Source organism: Panicum hallii, chromosome 6, assembly GCF_002211085.1.
Source record: "Panicum hallii strain FIL2 chromosome 6, PHallii_v3.1, whole genome shotgun sequence".
Lineage (NCBI taxonomy): Eukaryota > Viridiplantae > Streptophyta > Magnoliopsida > Poales > Poaceae > Panicum > Panicum hallii.
The window spans coordinates 31,425,372-31,447,803 of record NC_038047.1 but is presented as its reverse complement, the minus strand read 5'-3'; positions in this window follow the sequence as shown (position 1 = coordinate 31,447,803).

The window sequence follows — 22,432 nt, the reverse complement described above, 5'->3', positions numbered from 1 at the left end:
GACAGCGCGCAGGGTCGTGGCACACGGGCGGGGCGCCAGCAAGGGGGGGGGAGTAGAGCGGTGGCCAAACAGCAGGCGACGCGTGGATGGGGGAGGGCAGGGGAGATGGCCGGCGGTGAGCCAGGGCGGCTCATAACTCCGGCGGCAGAAAAGCAGGGGAGGCAGAGCAGGGGGGGGCAGAGCGCAGGGAGGAAGAAGGGGGTGAACTGACTTAGGGACTGATCTGTAATTTCAGAGAAAGACAGGGGCCTTACTGAAAAGGGCTTGTAACTTTTAAACCAATGCTCAAATGAAGATGGTCCAAAAATCAAAAGTGCATGGTTTTTCAAACTCTACAACTTCTCTTTAAGGTTCATCTACATTTGAGCAATAGTTTTGGAGATAACATAGACTTAGTAATAATTTCATATTTTATGTAAATCCCTAAGTAAAATTACTTTTACACATACACCCTATGGTAATTTCATACATATTTTTGCAATTTAACCACTGATATTACTTTTTGCAAAATAACCCTTATGCTTTTAAACTTTTCCCTCATTCCCCATCCATTTTGCATAAAAGGACCTTTAATTAATATTAATTACTTAAACATCCTTTCTTTCATAGCATTGCATACATATAGTATATTTTCGCCAAACTTTGAACATACAAGCATGCTTAAAATCTAAGGTATAACCTAACTAATTACCTGAGTGTCACAGCCTTCCCCCCTAAAAAGAATCTCGTCCCGAGATTCTGAAGCAGGATGGGACAGGAAGATTAAGCTCGAAGATTGGTTTGGAAGAAATCGGGAAAGTTACTTTGGAGATAAGATTCGGTTTCCCATGTTGCCTCTTCCTCTGTGTGATGGTTCCATTGAATCTTGTACATTTTGGTGGTCTCTCTTCTGGTACTTCTCTCTTTAGTGTCAAGGACTCTGATGGGATGTTCTGTATAGGTCAGATCTGGTTCGATTTCGATAACTTGGGAATCGATGATCTCGGTGGGGATTTTAACACACTTTCTGAGTTGGGATACATGAAAGATGTTATGGATGGCCGCTAATTGAGAAGGAAGTTGGAGACGATAAGCTACAGGTCCACAAATTTCAAGGATTTCAAAGGGTCCGATGTATCGAGGAGCAAGTTTCCCCTTTACACCGAATCTTTGAACACCTCGGATAGGAGATACTCGAAGATATACGAAGTCTCCAACGTAAAACTGTAATGGTCTTCTTCGTATATCCGCGTAGCTTTTCTGTCGAGATTGGGCAGTTTTTAGATTGTTCTGGATAAGCTTGACTTTATCCTCTGCTTCTACAACTAGATCAGGTCCAAAAATTTTACGCTCGCCGGTTTGTGACCAACTCAAAGGAGTCTGGCATCGGCGACCGTATAATGCTTCAAAGGGAGCCATTTTAATACTTGTCTGATAGCTATTGTTGTAAGAGAATTCTGCTAGTGACAAGTACTTATCCCAATTTTTGTCGAATTGGAGTACACAAGCTCTGAGCATATCTTCCAGAATTTGGTTTATTCGCTCAGTTTGCCCATCCGTCTGGGGATGATAGGCGGAGCTTCGAATTAATTTAGTCCCAAGAGCATCATGGAGCTGCTCCCAGAACCTAGCAACAAATTGTGCTCCACGATCTGAAATGATCGTTTTAGGTATTCCATGGAGTCGAATAATTTGATCTAGATAAATCTCGGCATACCTTTTGGCATTATATGTGGTATGCACGGGAAGGAAATGTGCAGTCTTGGTTAATCGATCAACGATTACCCAAATAGAGTCATGCCTCCGAGAAGTGTTGGGCAAGCCAACAATAAAGTCCATACTGATATCCTCCCACTTCCACGAGGGAATGGGTAGAGGTTGAAGGATACCAGCAGTCTTCAAATGAATGGCTTTGACTCTTTGGCAGGTATCACATTCTGACACATATTTGGCGATTTCTCGCCTCATACGAGTCCACCAAAAGTTGTGTTTCAGATCCTGATACATCTTTGTGCTGCCAGGATGTATAGAGAATTTGGATAGATGGGCCTCATCCATTAGTTGTTTTCGGAGCTTATGGTCTTTTGGTACAACAATACGCTCGTTGAACCATAATACTCCTTCAGGATCTATTCGGAAGCATTTGTACTTCCCTTCACCTTGGATTATCTTTTGTTTAATGATTTTGACCCCTTCATTACGCTGTTGTGCTAGAACAATATTATCTCTGAGTGTGGCTTCAACCGAGATATGGTTTAAGTCACCTTGGGAAATGATCTCTAGATTGAGTTTACTTATTTCCCAACAGAGAGTTTCGTCGAATGCTTCAATGGATAGGCAAGAACAATGTGCTTTGCGGCTAAGAGCATCTGCAACGACATTGGCCTTGCCTGGATGATAATGGACCTCCAAATCATAATCTTTAATAAGTTCTAGCCAGCGTCTTTGCCTCATATTCAGATCTGCCTGAGTAAAGATATACTTGAGGCTTTTATGATCAGTGTAGATATGACATTTCGTACCCATCAGATGGTGTCTCCAGATCTTTAGGGCATGAATAACTGCTGCGAGTTCGAGATCATGGGTGGGATAATTTTGTTCATGAACCCTAAGTGCTCGTGATGCATATGCAATTACTCGGTTGTCTTGCATAAGTACACAACCAAGTCCAGTTCCCGATGCATCACAGTAGATGTCAAAAGGTTTTGAGATATCTGGTTGAGCTAAGACTGGAGCCGTCATAAGATGACTTCTGAGAAGATGAAATGCATCTTCGCATTTTTGATCCCAGGAGAATTTCACACCTTTCTTTAATAGTTCGGTCATAGGTTTGGCTATTATAGAAAAGTCAGTAATGAAACGACGATAATAGCCAGCTAGACCGAGAAAACTGCGAATTTGATGGACGGAGGTTGGGGGTTTCCAATCCATCACTTCTTGTACTTTGCTGGGATCGACGGATATTCCGTCACCAGAAATGGTATGGCCTAGAAATTTGACTGTATCTAGCCAAAACTCACATTTAGAGAATTTGGCATATAGATGATGGTCTCTTAATCGCTGAAGGATGACATGGAGATGCTTAGTATGATCTTCTGGAGTTTTAGAATAGATCAAGATGTCATCAATGAAGACCACGACAAACTTGTCGAGCTCTTGCATGAAAACCGAATTCATGAGGTACATGAAATAGGCTGGGGCATTAGTGAGACCAAATGACATAACAAGATATTCGTATAGACCATACCGAGTGGAGAACGCTGTTTTTGGAACATCACTGGGCCGAATCTTAATTTGGTGGTAGCCGGAACGAAGATCTATTTTAGAAAACACCTTAGCTCCGGCTAATTGATCAAAGAGGATATCAATGCGGGGTAAAGGATACTTATTCTTGATGGTCACCGCATTGAGGGGACGGTAATCGACACACAGCCTTAAGCTATTGTCTTTCTTTCTCACAAACAGGGCTGGACAACCCCATGGTGATGCACTTGGACGAATGAAGCCTTTGTCTAAGAGATCTTGGAGTTGGGTTTTTAATTCAGCCAACTCATTAGGAGGCATTCGGTAAGGTCTCTTAGAAATAGGGGCTGTACCAGGTTGGAGTTCGATGATGAACTCAATTTCTCTGTCTGGGGGCATTCCAGGTAAGTCATCCGGAAAAACATCTGGATATTCACAGACGACTGGAATATCCTCAAGTTTGACCCTAGATATGGCATAGGTGCAAGAGTTAAAGGATTTTGGTTGTGGAAGATAAAGAATAGTAGGCTCATTTTCCGGGAAACCTATCTCCACGGTTCTTGAAGGAATATCTAAAGACACATGATGTTGAGTCATCCAATTTACTCCTAAAAGAACATCTACTCCTTTTAGATCTAGTAAGAGTAAATCTGCCTTCATCAAATTGTTACCCATTTGAATTGGTACACTTCTACAAACTTGATTTGAGGAGATATTACCACCCGGAGTTGTTATCCTATATACTCCATTAACAGGATAGATATCCAAGCCTAATTTAGTTCCACAATTCATGCTGATAAAACTATGGGTGGCACCAGTATCAAAAAGAACAATAACGGGATGATAATTGATAGAAAATGTACCCGTCATTATTGGTGCCCCTTCAGGAAGTTCGGAGAGTGTAGTAAGATTCACCCTCCCTTGTCGGACCTGCACCACTTGTCTCTTACCCTTGCCCTTGTAGTTTGGATTAGATGTTTGCCCTTGGAATGATTTCCTAGGTTGAGGGCAATCCTTAATGAAGTGGGACGGGCTTCCGCAATTGAAACAACGATTATTGTTGTTTCCTGGAGTAGCTGGCGGAAAGCTCGGCCGCAGACCTTGTTGGGGTTGTTGTCGAGTTTGGGGCAGGGGTGGTCGATTGAATTGTGCTTGCTGGGGAGGTCGGGCTATCCATCTGCCAGATATATTGCCTCGAGGCGGAGCTCGAGGGGCGTTGCTCGGAATCAATCGATACCGCGGTGACTGTGAAGTTGCAGGCCCTGTAGGTACCTTCCGTTTCTTTTCAGCTCTATGAGCGGCAATGCAGTCTTCTTGGGTTATGGCCATATTGACCAACTCATTGAAATCATTGGCCTTCACTAAATTCAGCCATTCTTTGAGCTTGGTGTTTAAGCCTCGACGGAAGCGATCACATTTGCGGGCATCTGTGTCCGCATGCGATCCCGCATACTGGCACAGGTGATTGAAAACCTGTGCATACTGTGTGACAGTACGGGTACCCTGGGTCAAGCTCAAAAATTCATTGAGCTTTCGCTCAATGAGTCCCGCTGGTATATGATGTGCTCGGAATGCAGTCCGAAACTCATCCCAAACGACCACGTGTTCGGCGGGTCGCATTGCATGAAACTGGTCCCACCAAAGACGTGCATGGCCTCGGAGTTGCTGGGCTGCGAAGAGCACTTTGTTCTCCTCTGAACATGGAGCTGACAGTAAAGCGAACTTAGACTCGATAGTCCGCAACCAGGCATCTGCGTCCAGAGGCTCATCGGCCTTGTGGAATAAAGGAGGTTGGGTGCTGAGGAAGTCCTGATAGTTGGCCGACAGAGGTTCACCTCGGCCTTGAGGTTGCTGCTGGAAATGGCCCATCTGAGCTTGTACAAGTTGATTTAGAAGCTCGGTTTGCCGGGCCATAACCTCGGCCAGGTTTGGAGGTGGCGGTGGTGGTTGCTGGGAACTACCAGGTTGTCCTGCCCGGAATCCTTCCGGGGTTCCACGAGTAGCTCCAACCATCTGAAATCAAGGAGACATCCATTGTTAACCATAATCTTGCTCCAATTTCAGATAAGATACAATTTATCCAGCTGAAATATAATGCATATGCTCCATTCAATCTACTCACAACAGGTACACAAGTGTTAGACAAGATAACCCAAACTCAGGATTTAGATTACTATAAAGATACTACTATCTTACATCAGCACACTCAAAATGTTACAAACTTTTACCTAAAAGTACATGCCACATATACAACAAGTGGCTTTATAACTAGATGTTCTACACATTACTTATGTTACATCCTATACATTTAGTACATCTAAACCATCACCCTGTCAAACAAAACTAAAAGTCATCAAAATTGCCTACTGATGACTGACTTCCAGAGGAGGAATGATGGGGACTGACGACAGGATCCCCATGCTCTGAATCAAGTTCGGAGACCCCTTCAATCTCCTCGGGATCTTCCTCTTCAGCTTCAGGTGCTGCAGGTGCAACGGGAGGAATCGGGGGCTGCTGCAATTCTTCAATCTGAGCTTGAGCATCATCCACTGCAAGGATCAGATCTTGAACTTGTGCCTGTAGAAATTCAATAACAGTATCCCGCTGAGTGATTATGTGATCACTCTCGTTGATCTGATCTTCACGATGATGGATGGTCTCGTTTTGAGTAGCGATTATTCCATTCTTCTCAAGTACCACTGCTTGAAGTTGATCGGCCTGGGTAAAGTATCTGGCAGCGTCCCCGTGGAAACTTCGTGCGGCCGTAATCAGATGGCCTATCTCACGGCGTAGCAGCATGTGATAGTGGTATTGCACGCCCGTATAACGCCTCATTCCTTGCACTACTTCTTCTGGTGGACCTTCCAGTCTATGACTTTCAGGAATTGTTCCGAGGTCTCGCTCCGCTTCACCAGGATCTGTTGTGGCAAACAAACCTATAGGTCGTCCTACAACTTCCTCGGGGTGTTGACTGCAAAAAGCATAAATGGCTTCTAGGGCCGCTGCTTCAATGGTGTCCATAATTCTGTAGCCCGTCGTGCTGATCTCAATAGGCTGCCATTGTGAACGGAAAGGATGCTGAGGTATACTCATCCTGACATGGGCCCTATGTACTCCGTCTTCCACATGTTCAACAGCGTCGTACTGAGGGGGTTCTGTGTAATAGAAAGCCTGCAAAGATTCCCATAGCAAGCGGGGAAAACCCTCCCAGTGAAGGGCATTAGTGTGGAGATGCCCTTCCGGATCCCAGAAAACATTGGAAGGTGCTGCCATCTGCGACCAGGATGCAAATGGTAAAACTTGTTATCTTGTTAGGAGAGTACAAGATAAACAGATCAAGATAACCAATTCTGTTAACAGCAAAGGCTGGAAATCAGATGGAAAACTAAGATCCCATATAAAATACCCAACTTAAAGCTGTCCTTAGCTCTTCATTACCCTATTCCAAAAACAAACAACATGTCCATAATGTATAAAATTTCTTTTATTGGCAAAAGATGCATGCACGCGCTACTCGCCCTCACAACCAAAACAACTGCCGAATATTTTCGGACTTACGTAGTTAATTTCGGTGGCATAACCATACGTCTCTCACTATATATAACTAGTCGGTAAACCCTACGCGTCCTAATAGCATAAACGTGGTTAGTGTACCTGCAGAAGAAAACACAGATATATATATCTCATGAACCTTTCATGGCAGCACGTCATGAAAGCGTCCCCAAACATTACTGTTCACTATAGAAACAGCATCTGTACAATTGCCGCCGTACAGACAACGTTAACATACGTTATCGAAACAACGTATTCACGGGGGGTACCGCAAAATGCGGGGGTATGAACAGCGATCGCCATACCCTGCGCCGAACCATATACTCCCAATATAATCAACCTAAGTTGGTATATTGGCAGCATCTCAAGTAGGCCACTGCTTGAGAAACAGCGTTCGGTTCGCATCACCGACGGGAAGGCCAAGCTCCCTCAGTTGGCTGAGGATCCTTACCTTCTTACCTCCGTTCGTAGATGTCGTTACAGGAAGTAAGGTTGGGTTGTGCAGAAATTTAAGTTTTGACAGAAAGTAGTGCTGCAAGTCAGATCTATCTATACATATATAGATACCATTAGCCACCTGATACTTTCCCATATAAACCCTTAGGGCTTTACGTTCTATTTACCAACCTTAACGAGTCCAACGTACTTTATAAATTCATTTGTTGGCAAACTTTTATTCAGAAAACACTTTTTAAGAGCTATTCTAGATATAAAGATAAACCTACAGCTCTGATACCAGCTGTGGCAGAACCGCTAGAATTATTCCGGCTCAAGTGCGCTATTGATCGCCGTACAACTGCAATCAACTTAACGCCCTTCAAACGGAACAATCCTTTGGTCTGTCGGGTCTCCGCCCGATTCAACCACGGTTCAGCAGGATCGAAGCAGGTTTACCTCGCACGATGGCGAGTTCACATCACAGAATAGCTCATCAACTTTAATTTACAGCCATATATATATATATTCTTACAAAACGAGTTCAAGAGAAGTAAATTTATACAACCATGTTCAAACTGACAAGCGTAACAGCTTGTCTAAACTCACAGCGGAAGACAAAGTTTTACGCGACTACACACGTCGCGAAGGCGAACGCCAAGCTTAGCCCAGGGCTTGGTGTCACTCCGGAGGGTCAGTGCCGGCCGGGGACGGGTCCCACTCCACGGACCAGCCAAACGGAACGGACGTAGGCCACTCAAAGCTGTCCGTGGGATTCTCGTAGGTTAGACCTGAAACAGACATTAGCAAGGCTGAGTATTCTAATACTCAGCAAGGCTTACCCGGGGCTGGGTATACTTAGCCCGTAACTAGACCCATGCAGGCTTTGTAAGGCTCTGGGTTTATTTTCAGCTGAAAAGTAACAAAGAGTATGTACTATTTTTCAAGTTTTAGCTTTCATCTTCTAGTTGAGTAATTATTCTAGATTAGCACCTACACTAAGCAAGCAAGGTAGTGTTTATCATTCAACAAGATTATCTACCATTAGTTCCACTTCTTACTCAATGTGGCAGAAGGGATAAGCAATCTCAAGCTTCGTGAGAGGCGGACGATTCGAATCGAATTTAACCTTGCAAGGTAAACCTAACACACACGCCTGGAATACCAACAAGGTGTACCAAGCAACCGTTTCCCTCATATTCCGGGTTGTGGATCAGGGCCACCACAAGCGACTGCAGGACCGTACGCACACCCTATATGTACAGGACATACGTCTGTAGCGCGACTACAAAACCCGTATTCCTGTCTGCCTTGCAGAACGTACTCCCACACGTCGGTGCGTGTGAACATAAAATAAAAGTCGAGTGGTGGAGACAAGTCCACTTGCCGGGCCAATCGGGTACTAGGCTTACCGCTTACCATATTTCGCGGCATGTGGCTAGTACTTTCAAAAACTTAGCCACCACTACCAAACATTTCGGCCTTAAAACTTTTCATCGAAACAGACAGGGTAAACTTCCAGGTCATGACACAACACATGACCCTGTCCGTCATCCTTATAGTGGTTGCAATAATGTAAACATTCAACTCCTATATCGCGCGAGTGACAGGAAATCACCCGACTTCTACCGGTCCTATTAGCGGAGCATCTATCCGATAAGGACTCGGAAGCATTACATTGGATTCCTAGGATTCATGCATCTAGGGTTTCACTTCAATTCCTAGACTTAATGCAAGATATAATATAGCTAGGCATAGATGATAATGTAAATAAAATAATGGGATGTGTCCGGGGCTTGCCTTCTTGGGTGGGGGTGGGGACAGGAGAGTCAGAGATTTCCGAACTCGGGTTCGGAACTTCAGTTAACCCTTCGACGACTTGTGCTGGATCTTCTGGAAAGCCTTGGTCTTGCCCTAAGACCAGTTCGTAATCCCCGTCGTCGAGTACCGTTGATTCTATATGAGATGCAATAAAGTAAATAAGGTGAAATTTAAATTTGGAATTTCACGTTTCAAATATTATAACTCACCCAATTAGCACACAAACATGCATAGAATAAAGAGGGTTTAGATTTGAAATACTGTTTATAAAGATATGGTAGAATTTATTGTAATAGGAACTAAAACATTTAAATTAGATTTGAAATGAACCCAAATTTAAATTAAAAACTTTTAAATCAAAGATTATAGAAATTTGATTATAAAGTATCACATTAGAGACTAATAATGGTGTTAATTTAGAAGAGGTTATATAATAAGTTTATTTAATATTTCAAATTTGAAAGTTCAAATAAGAGAAGTTAAATTTAAATCAAATTTAAGTTTGCAACTTAACACAAGTTAACTAGAGTTCATCAATCATTCACACTATACTTTTAAGAAGAACAAAAGAACATGAAATATCAAGATTGAGTGTATTTTACCCTTTATCATTAAATTCAAAATACATGTAGAGATATTTTATTTCAGACTAAACTCTATTAACAAGAATCATAGAGTTTGAAATCTACTTTCTAACAAAGTTGGTTTCACTATTTTTAGATTTTTCCGTGAATTGTTATGAATTTTACAAGGCAGAAAAGGTTCTCACATGAAATAACAAGTATCTCTTACACACTAGTCCCTGCACTTTACAGTTAACCCCCTGAAAAGAAAACGCAGGGAGCAATCAAGCCCAGGGCCATGGCCGGCGGTGAGGAAGCTCCTGCCCGGCCAAATTCCGGCCGGTGAGGTCGCCGGCGGTGAGGGGAAAAGAGAGGGGGAGCACGAGGGGGCCTTGGGCTACCTGTGGGTGGTCTCGGAGGGGGTCAAGGCGGTCGGAGGAGGGCTACCCGCGGTGGGCCGAGCCGGTGGCCGGAGGCGCACGGCGGCGGGGTAGTTCCGGTGGGTGGAGGTGGGAGAGGACTGGCTGGGGAGGTTCTGTAGGGCACGGGGGAGCTCACGGTGCGGTCAATTTGGGGAGGAAAGGAACGGAGGAGGGAGTTCCACGGCGACCCGAGCTTCGCGGCGGCGGCAAGGGAGGAGCGGCGGTTCTGTACGCGCGCAAGGTGCCCTGGGCGGTCCTTTTATAGCCGAACGGGGTGGTGGCGGCTCACTGGCGCCGTAGGGCAGAAGAGAGGGGAGGGGATAAGGCTTGCCGCGAGGTTTTGCGGCGGCGGCAGGAGAGGCGCCGGCGAGCAATGCAGACAGCGCGCAGGGTCGTGGCACACGGGCGGGGCGCCAGCAAGGGGGGGGAGTAGAGCGGTGGCCAAACAGCAGGCGACGCGTGGATGGGGGAGGGCAGGGGAGATGGCCGGCGGTGAGCCAGGGCGGCTCATAACTCCGGCGGCAGAAAAGCAGGGGAGGCAGAGCAGGGGGGGGCAGAGCGCAGGGAGGAAGAAGGGGTGAACTGACTCAGGGACTGATCTGTAATTTCAGAGAAAGACAGGGGCCTTACTGAAAAGGGCTTGTAACTTTTAAACCAATGCTCAAATGAAGATGGTCCAAAAATCAAAAGTGCATGGTTTTTCAAACTCTACAACTTCTCTTTAAGGTTCATCTATATTTGAGCAATAGTTTTGGAGATAACATAGACTTAGTAATAATTTCATATTTTATGTAAATCCCTAAGTAAAATTACTTTTACACATACACCCTATGGTAATTTCATACATATTTTTGCAATTTAACCACTGATATTACTTTTTGCAAAATAACCCTTATGCTTTTAAACTTTTCCCTCATTCCCCATCCATTTTGCATAAAAGGACCTTTAATTAATATTAATTACTTAAACATCCTTTCTTTCATAGCATTGCATACATATAGTATATTTTCGCCAAACTTTGAACATACAAGCATGCTTAAAATCTAAGGTATAACCTAACTAATTACCTGAGTGTCACAGTCCGTGTCGGAGATGGTGCCGCCAAGGGTGCGGATGTTGTTGGCGAGGCCGGTGATGCGGAGCGCAAAGTCGTCGACGAGCTCGCCGTTGCGGAACGCGATCTCGCCGAAGTCCTTCAGCAGCTGCCTAGCGCTGGCCTCACGAACGCGTTCCACGCCCATGCGCACGGTCTTCATAGCTTCCCACGCGGAACGAGCTGTTCGCTTGCGGGCAAGGGAGCCCAGCATGTCGCTGGGGACGGAGCGGAGAATCGCCGCCATCGCCAGGCGGTCTTCTCGATACTCGATGATGTTGCCGTTGTCCGGCTCGACAGCGTGCTAGAGACCCGCCGCCTCCAGGTTGACGCGCATCAACAAGGACCACTCTTGGTAGTTGGTGCGCGTGAGCGTCGGGTACTGGACGGAGCCTCCGGTTTCCTTGACGACTCGCTCGATGGTGACGCCGCCGCGCCGGCCTTGACGTGGTGCCGGCGAATGCGAGAATCGGCGGTGCGGTGGCGGCGAAGGAGATCGGTTCCCTAGGGGTCGCTCGGAGGCGACGGAGTGCACGGACATGGTGTTGGCCGGGTTCCACAAACGGTTACCTCTCTAATACCAAATGTTGGAGATCGCCGGAGATCCAGACGCCGGCAAGCTCACAAACGCGCACTCAGAACCTCACGCGAGTGACGGTGGTTTTGGTGCTGCTAAAATGCGGCAGCTTTTCTGATCTTGTATTGCTGAATTTAAAGGAAACAAGAAGCTAACTACGGCAGCCATGCTGCCCGACATGCGCGGCACGAACACCCTACAGTCGCGCCATCCCATGACCACATCCTTGCCGCGCAGTACTAGCTCCACCATCACACGAACGCAGCGTGCGTCAGGCGAGCGACGCGTATGTCCTCAGCTATTCTAGGGCCATGCACACTTGAGTCTAACTGACTAACTAACAAAGACTATGTGTATATTCAACAGCGGGTGTGCCAGCAAGGTGCTGGCCGGGGCGGGCGCAGGTCACGCCTGGCCCGGTGTGGCACGGGCGGGCGCTTCGGCACGCAGGCCGGCCGTAGCCACGCACGGGGCAGTGCTGGATGAGAACAAGGAAGAGGAAGAGGAAAAGAAGACATGCTATTGGTTGGCATAATTTGTGTTATGCTGGTGTTAACATTTTTGAATTCTTGCTCAGATTGTAAAAGCTATGTTATTGGTTGGCAAATTTCTCTTTGATCTGTATGTTGGAATCTTGTCCAAAGCTACGTTATAGGGGTAAAATCAATAGGTTCTCATAAAAGTAGAAAATATTCGCAAGGGCAAACTTATCTTTTCCTAGGTCATTTGACACCGTTACATATTGTTTAAGGAGTAGAGGCAAACACAGTCTTCAAATTCAAAAGGTAGGGGTAAGATCACAAACAAACAAAAATAAGGGTAAAACCATAATTGGAGTTCAAAGTAGAGGCAAGAACGCAATAGCACCAATTGAAAACTGCAAGAGAGAGGTTATTTTTATTTTTTAGAAAAAGAAATTATTTCCAACCTCTGCGACTACACATAGTCAAGCATTTATAGCATGTTCAGTTTTAAATCTAATCAGCAAAGATAGAGATAAGTTCACAAAGTAAAGAAAAATAATTATAAGCAAAATCAATTATTGTTCCAAAATGACAATCTCCAACGCTTTGCTTGCTTGCCACACAAACAGTTTCCAAATGGCAGACAATAAGCTCCCTTGAACGGTCTGCATAAACGAAGTTAACCATTTCTTTGTCAAAAACCTTATCATTGTGAGTAAACCAAATAGCTCACATACATAAGAGCAGCAACCCTATAAAGTTCAATCTTCTTTTTCTTATCTATGCCTGTTCACCAATTTCCAAGCATGTGGTTAATTGACCTAGATGGAGTAAACCCTGCAGTAATATGAACAGTTTTCTCCAATTAGCTTTAGAACGGTGACAATCAAAAAATAGATGCTTAACTATATCATTATAATCACAGAAACAACTTTGTTAATATGGTTACATAATTTTGATATCTACATGTAATATTTTGTTTTCCAAAAGTCATTGGTAATATGGGTGGATACTTGGAGATAGACATGTAAACTCGATATAAGAATCCGGATTTGAATTTGAACTATTCAACTTGTATTTATATTCAAGATCCCTTTCTGAATAAATTGTCCACAGCCTGAAAGTATGCGTATGCATGAAAGCCACTGCCTCTGCTGATAAGAACCATGCGTAGATGATCTGAATGAAAATTTCATGGTCTCTTTTTTATGGTGCTCATTGTGAACAGTTTTGAACTTTGAACATTTAATTTCGAATAGATTGAATATCTGCCTTTTATCTACAGGTGATGTGTTCAAAATAAATTTCATGTGGTTCAATTCACTAGTTTTTTGATGGAATGTGATTTACATAATGTAGACTTGACTTTGCCATTTGCAATGTGGAGCCATATCACTGTAACTCTCAAACAGACGAATGAAAAATCATTGGCAATGGAAGGTTTTACACATTTAATTTATACTAACCTTTTTCCACATTGATCATCATGAGCCGTCGTCCAAATGCGATGCACAAGGCCTTTATTTACTTTGGAAGCACATCTCCAAAATGTAAGCGATAAGATAAATATTTACATGTGTTGCAATCAAATAAGGTAAAGAAAGGTGGCAAATGTTAATACAAATGTGTTTATCATTCTTCATAATATGTGGAAACACATAAATAATGGTTTGGTAACTGTAAGCAACTATTTATATTTTATAAGATCCATAAAAGAAGAAGGATCAAGAGACCTTAAGTGTTATACAATATCTCATCATCTCTAAGGTATCACGACCCTCGTGTTTAGGGTTGGCAACGGGTCGCGTTCGGGTCGGGTAAAGCAAATACCCGCCCGCGAGCGTACCCGCGACAGCAGGCTGTACCCGACCCGAATCGTACCCGCGGGTACAAAATCCTACCCGTACCCGTACCCGGCGGGTATCAGGTCGGGTATCGGGTACCCGTCGGGTATGACACAAACAGCAGTTTATATAGCAGTTTATACAACAATTATGCATGTGCTATGTATATACTTTCAAAAAAATTCTGCATGTGCCATGCATGAGCCGAGATGCTGCGGCGGCGGCGGCGGTGCTAGGGCTAGAGCAGGCGGCTGGCAACATCAGGAGGGAATGAGGGAGACTGGGAGAGGGAGCCAGGCCGCCAGGGAGTAGGGCAACATCGGTGGGGCGGTGCTGGACTGCTGGGCCAGGCGGCTAGCTGGGCTGTCTGAGGCAGTGGTCCACTGGGCTGTTGGCTTTATGGGCCAAAAAAAATATGCACAGTACTATTCGGGTACCCGACGGGTTACCCGCAGGTAAGAAGTGATACCCGCGCCCGACCCGAATTGAACTCGGGTCGGGTATGGGTACTGCCCACGGGTAGATTTTCGTGCCCGAACCTGTACCCGACGGGTCGGGTACCCGTACCCGCGGGTAAAATTGCCATCCCTACTCGTGTTACGAGACATGCATGATAGCTGGCTCGCATCTCTATCTTCTAATTTTGATATCTTGATCCTTATTGCTACAATGTTATAGATAGATATCATAGCTAGCCTGATATCTTCCATATTCCACTATACTCTATCTTAAGCATATCTTCATATGGCATCAAGTTATGCTATATATACAGAGGTATGTCGGGCTTCATCTTCCTCAACGCGTACAAACATGTTATACCGGAGGTTTGCAATGTCGGCCTCCAACGATGGAAATGATCCAAAGGGCAAATCTGCAGAGACTGCCATCAATATTGCTCCTCCTCGTGTGCTCTTAGTTGACGATTCTCCATCTGATTGCGTTACTACATCCATCAACTTAGGGCGCCATGACGTTCTAGGTATGCATGATTGCTATTATGAATTTCTATGTATTTTAACATGCAAAATAATCTTTAAATGCATTCTGGTGTACAAAATCTGTTTTGGATCAGAGACAACATGAAAAGGAAGTTAGAACCATTTATATTAGAACCAGGTGTATAAATATTTTTTACATATTATAATTTATGATATATTTATAATTGTCCGTCCATCTAACTGACGTACCAGTTTCCTTAAAAATTTTTATGCTTGATTTATTTTCAGTGTCGGCAGTTGAAGGCCCCAGGCAAGCCTTAGAGATCTTGAATTCGGTATATTATTAGTATATTTTTTATATCTCAATATTTGTTTCATATAATGTCCTGTTTGAAGTGAATGATGTGCCTATGAACTATGTCAACGTTTGACCTTTGCTCTGTATATACTTTTGGCACAGGAAGATGTTGTGAACCTAGTACTAACTGTGGATTGTATGCCTCATATGAATGGATATGATCTACTAATGGAAATGAAGGTATACACCCATTTGAAGAAAAAGTCTTAGCTTTAAATCTTTTCCATTGGATTTCTCTTTGTTTGCTGAAAAGTATTTTCTCACCAGTATCTTTAAAATTTTGTATATTGTTCGGTTGTGACCAAATATGTTCTCTTTCACCCAGAAATCACCAAAGTTAAACCACCTCCCTGTGGTGATTACCTCCGAGGACATAATCCCAGATAGGGTCAAAAAGTAAGTAAACACAAGATCATTTGTAATTTTCATTAGTTACATATTTGTTGTATTAGTAGTCAAACTGTATTTGTGCAGGTGCATGGATGGAGGAGCAAAGGACTACATCCAAAAGCCTATCAACTCTTCTAATATTGCTAGCATTCTCAGCTACATTTGATGTAGAAAAAAAGGGTGTAAACAAATATGGAACAAAATTTCCATACGGGACTATCTGTCGTGCGTCCTATTTATCAATGTATAATCCATAATGTATTATCTCATTATAATCTCATAAAGTGTGTTTTAGTTTTTGGTTGAACTGGTTAAAAGTATATTGCTATCCTCCGAGTATTTGAGTATTGTTTTATGTTGGCCACTGGGAATATACGGCCCAAGCATCTAATGTGTATGTAATGCAACATGTTTTCCTTTAGTACCACATAGTAATGTTTGTGTCTACCGGTGATTTCTGTTTTCACGATAGAAATCTAGGCAGCCAGGTAAGGCTTGTTTTGGTTTAACTCCTGTGGATCCAAATCTAGGCAGCCAGGTAAGGCTTGTTTTGGTTTAACTCCTGTGGATCCAATACGTTCAGCCTGGGGTCAAAAGTCGAAACACGTGTATGAGAATATTCCTTAGCATAGGTAAAACGTATTTGGCTTAAAAACGCATTTGGCTGGAGCGTGGATTACGAAAAAATGTTGGTATTCAACAAGTTCAATACCAGACAGCTTGGACAATCAAGAACAATTGCATTCCTTTGAAGCTATAGGTTTATAGTTCCAAAAAAAAAATCTCCCCCTTTCATTTCAAAACCGTGGGTATTTATAGTGAGATAAAGGGACTTTTACATTCACTTCTTGCCTCCAGCTTCTTATAATATCTTAGGAATATGTTGTACAATATGATCATTTAGAGAAGAAGTACATAATTCGGATTTCTCCATCTAGATCACGCCTTCCTCATGACCCACAGACGGCACCTTCAGCTTCAAATCGCACCAGACTTGTGACTGTCGCTTTGGTCACTCCTTCCTCGTGATCCTCGATTAGCGCATTCGGCTTTGGGCCACACAGAACTCGTGGGTCTCTCCTTGATCACACCTTCCTAGTGATCCTCGGTTAGCACCTTCAATTCCAGGTCACGCCGAACTCATGTTACCAATCGAAGGTGCAAGCCTCGTCCAACTTCACCTCCTATCTCTTGCTGTTATCCTCGGTCCCATTGGCGACTTCCTACGTGTATATTGTAAACCAATAGATTGACACCAAAGGTTAGAGATAAGTTCAGGGGGCTATTACCTAATGTAAGAATGAGCTTGAAGATCACAGCGACCTTTGGCTCTCTTTAGCAATTAGCGATCCCCCGGAAGGAGCCCTCGTTGTAGGCCGAACCCTCAAAAAAATAGATTGCATGCTGACAATTACAAAATGTCACCCCTGAACTTGGAGTTGGCATGAGCTGAAAGTCATCATGACATTTGTGACACGCGTCACTTCTTGCTTGGACGATGCTTCATTTTCTCTCAATTTTACCGCCGTCTAATATTGTTTACTTTTCACCACCTATATAAGCAAAAGATGGGGATTCCCACACCTACCTTTGTGACTCTAACCTTCATTTATTCTCGTTCATTGCGCATGTGTCACTCTTTGATTTTCCAATTGCAAAAATAATCTTTGCTTCCCCTTTCTCTCACAGTAAGTACCATCGAACTATACCCTTTTAGTTACCACTACAACTTGTTGGGGATCGCCACCTCCGAAGCCCCAGGTCGAAGGTTCTGCGCAGGCTACTAGCAGCAAAGGATCCCTATCGATAGCCTCCGAGAGTTCAATCTCTAGGCTTGTTGGCTTGTTTTTGCAAGAAACATCATCCAGATCACTGAAGCTCATCGACAAGGTTAGCTGTTGTGGTCATGAGAGGCAGTGACCTCCGATCTTTCTTCGGGTGCTGGGGATGACCGAAGGTCCCTGGCGCCTGGAGAAGCTGCAGGCCTGAAGCATGTTAACCTCCGATCACGGTTGTGACCCGATCTGCGACACGGGCAAAGCAAACAGGAGGAAATCAAGTCGGAGGTTGCCTTCAAGGTCATGAGAGAAGCGTGAATTGGTAGGGGTAGACAAATTGTACACTCGAAGTTCTGGAAATGCCCTTTTGGCCGGAATATCCCCTGGATATTCTGGGAAGGTAAGGGTATTATGGGATTCATGTATTGTAGGTAGGGGTATAAATAGCCTTCCTTTTACTATAACCGGGATGCTTTTTTTAAGATTTTATGAGCACTTAAAGGGTTATGTTGTTAAGCAAGTGAACCTTTCCTTTACTTTCTGTCTGGAATTGGCTCGTCCGATCACAATAGAGGCGCCCATCGTGGGGCTCGAACCCACGACCATAAGGTTAAGAGCCTTGTGGTCATAACCTTAGATCAGCATCCCCAGCAAACATGCAAGACCTCAGAGTCAACACTTCATTTTGCCAGTCCAACCCCCTTAGGAGGATGACTCGGAGAGCTCACTGCAACCTTTAATCACTCCACCACCAACCCAGCCAAACAAAACCCTCGATCAACCCTCGCATAGAGGGGGATGATCCAATAGAGGCAGAGGAAGAGGCCGAGGCCACGGTCGAGGACCTCCACACCAAGCTAATAATCCCCCAAATGGGCCGACAAAGTTCTTCTGTCACTTCCACGAAGAGACTCAGATCACAGCACCAACTACTGCCCTAAGAAGAAGAAAACCATAGAAAGAATGGAAGCGGAAAAGAATGAAGAGAAACTGGTCAGCCATACCACTTGGGTACCACAGCATCCATTCCTAGCCTTCGCACCTAACCCAAGCTTCAACTACCAACCCTACCCAATGCCTTGGCAAAACCCCTCTTAATCCACAAACAGAGCACCTTCGCAGGCCTCTAGCCATGCACCACCTCAAGAAGACTTGCCCCCACCCCCGCCAGCGCCAACTCCCAAAGATGAAAAGCAAAGCACCCAAACCACTTTACCCATCTTCGGCATGATAATGCCCATAGTCGGAGGTTCCTGCCTTGAGTTTGAAAACAAGAGGCAGAAATGAGACTACCTTAGAAAAGTCCACAACATTCTAGTGGATGACCCGGTGGTCAAATCTCAATGGTCCCATATGCCAATCACCTTCTCTGAGCAAGATGTTAACCTCCTCAGCTATCCACACACTGATGCCTATATAGAGGCAAACATCCTAGGTTGGGCAATTGGAAAAATCCTTGTGGACACAGGTAGTTCAGCTGACATCATCTTCTCCAGCACCTTCGATAGAATGAACATGGACAGAAACCTTCTCTAGCCAGCTGAAATTCCACTCATTGGCTTCGGAGGGTCAATGCCTTGGGAAAAATCCCTCTTCTAGTATCCTTCAGAGATCTAACCAACCATGAACTAAAAACATGATCTTTGATATGGTGGTGATGAACTACCCATACCTCGCAAACTTTGAATGAGGCTTTCTGAATAAATTCAAAGCTGTTGTACATTAGCTGTATCTATGCATGAAGATACCCGCCGCCAAGGGTAATCACAGTCCATGGCAACTAGCAGCTTGCTAGAGACATCAAGCGGGGCGTCGCCCTAGGGCAAAGGAATGTTCACCATGTGGAAGTAGATATACAACCTCCACCATGTAAAGAGCCCAAAAGAGACAAAGAAAAGGCAAATGTTGAGGACTATCAAATAAAGAAAGTCCCCCTTGACAAGCATATACCAGACAAAATGGTGATGATCAGTGCAACCCTCGGAGAAGAGGAAGAAAAAGAGTTGCTTGAATTTCTATGCAAGAACAAGGATGTGTTTGCATGGTCCGCTAGCGACCTTCGCGGAGTTAGCAGAGATATCATTGAACATAAATTTGACATTGACCCCTCGATCAAAGCTAAGAAGCAAAAGTTGTGTAAGATGTCCAACGACAAAGTTGCAGTTGTGAAGGTGGAGGTCCAGAGGTTGTTAGATGCCAATGTTATCAGAGAGGTCAAGTACCCAACATGGCTGGCGAACATTGTGCGAGTAAAGAAGAAAAATGGAAAATGGCGAATGTGCATTGACTTTACTGACCTGAATAAAGCTTGCCCAAAGGATGACTTCCCACTTCCAAGAATAGACAGAGTGATCAATGACGACGCAGCTAACAGTCAGCTTATGTCCCTTTTGGATTGTTTCTCCGGTTATCATCAAATCTGGATGAAAAAGGAAGACAGACAAAGAGAAGACAAGCTTCATCACCCCCTTCGGCACTTACTGTTTTGTCAAAATGTTCGAAGGTCTCAAGAATGCTGGTCAATCCTTCTCCAGAATGTCAGAAGAGGTCTTGGGCCCTCAGTTGAGAAGAAATGTTCTGGCCTATGTTGACAACATTGTTGTAACCAGTGCTGAAAGATAGAATCATATAGTAGATTTGGCTTAAATCTTCACGAACCTCCAAGCCACAAACCTCTGCTTGAACCCGGAAAAATGTATCTTTGGAGTACACAAAGGAAAAGTCCTCGGATGCCTAGTCTCCACAAAAGGCATTGAAGCCAACTCAAATAAGATAAAGGCTCTAGTTGACATGGGAGAACCACAAACTGTTAGAGACATGCAAAAACTTACGGGAAGAATCGCAGCTCTGCACATATTCACCCCTTGTTCTGCTGATCGAAGCTTGTCATTCTTCAAGGTGCTTCACAACTCAGGCAAATTCGATTGGGGTGACGAGCAAAGGGAAACCTTCAACTCTCTCAAAGACTACCTTGCGAAGATGACCAAGATGACAACACTAGAACCAAAAGACACATTGTTGTTGTACATATCCGCCTTGCACTTAGCAGTCAGTGCAGCCCTAGTGCTGGAAAAGGAGGTCAAAGGCTCCCTAAAGCAAGTGCCAGTGTACTTTGTTTCAGAAGCCCTTTCAGGCTCCAAACTCTTCAACTCAGAACGGGAAAAGATAACATATGCTGAGGTCATGTCTTCTAGGAAACTTCACCACCACATCGAAGCCCACAAAATACTCATTGTAACAAACCAACCCCTGCATGATCTGTTCCACAACAAAGAAGCCTCAAGCAGGATTAGCAAATGGGTCTCAGAGCTATTAGAGTTGTGGCAGACTTTGAGAGAAGAAGTACCATCAAGTCTCAAGTCCTCATGGACTTTATCATAGATAGGACCTCTCCAGGCATTAAGCAAGAAGCAGAAATAGAACCATGGGTCATATACTGCGATGGTGCCTGGTGTAAAGAGGGTGTTGGGATATCTGCAATCATAGAGTCACCTTCGGGGGGCAAAATGAGATATGCAGCGTGTTTGAAATTCACCAAACCCGATCCCAGCACAAACAATACCACTGAGTATGAAGCAATACTGCTAGGCCTCCGCAAAATGAAAGCCCTTGGCCACCCAAACTTCATTGTGAGGACAGATTCGGAGGTCATAACCGATCACGTTGAGAAAGACGCCGAAGCCAAAGAGCCAAAAATGATAAATTATCTAGAAGCAGTTAGAGCAATGGAGAAACATTTCAAGGGTTCTCGACCATTCATATTCCAAGAGCCCAAAACAATGAAGTAGACAGTCATGCTAAGGTAGCTGCTAGAAAGCAACCCCTGCCTCCAGATGTTTTCTATGAGGAGATCACAAGACTTTCAACTCGCCAAATGAAAGAAAAGCAAATCAATGCAATCATCAGTGAAGATTGGAGATCCCCCATAATGGCATACCTTCACGGGCACATTGAACTAGCCGATGAAACCAATGAAAAAAGGATGTCTCAGCGAGCAAGGGGTTACCTCATTTCCAAAGGTGAACTCTACAAATCCGGTGTCACTGCACCATGGTTATAATGTATTCCCATCGCACAGGCAGGGAACTGTTGAACAAAATCCACTCTAGATTATGTGGCTCTCACATTGGGGTAAGGCCTTTAGTAGCTAAGGCCTTCAAGCAAGGTTTCTTCTAGCCTCAGCCTTAAAGGATGCAGAGTACATTGTGAAAAGATGTGAAGCCTGCCAAAAGATGGGCCCAAAATTCAATAGACCCTCACAACCCTCGCAGTTAATACATCCATCATGGCCGCTACAAAGATGGGCGATGGATCTTGTTGGTCCTCTCCCCACAGCTCAGGGGAACTACAAGTATGCCGTGGTTGCAGTGGAATACTTAACCAAGTGGATAGAGGCCAAACCACTAGTGAATATAACTTCCAAGGTAGTCAGAAAGTTCTTCTGGCAAAACATTATATGCAGATTCGAGGTACCAAAGTAGGTAACTGTTGATAACGGGAGGCACTTCGACTCTGACCTCTTCAAAGTGTTCTTCACAATGTTGGCACGAAGGTCATGTTTACCTTCATCTACCATTTACAATCCAACGGGGCAGTGGAAGGAGCAAATGGGCTAATTTTCTCTAGCATTGGAAAATGCTTGTTCGACCAAAAGAAAGGCAAATGGCCAGACTCCTTTAAGACTCCGAGTCTAGAGCAACCAAATTCACCCTTCCAGACTCCTTTATGGGGGCCAAAGCAATGAGCCCTCAAGAACTCCAGAACAGAAGTCTAAGGGCCCAATCACAAGAAAAAGAAACATAACCTTCGAGCGAAGCTGATCTGATCGAGCTTGATATTCTACAAGCAACTGAAAACCTCAACAAGTACCAACAAGAAACATGAAAATAGAGAGACAAGAAGGTTATCAAGAGAGAAATCTCAGTAGGTGACTGGGTTCTCAAAAAAAAGCCCAAGACTGAAACCGTCGAAAAGT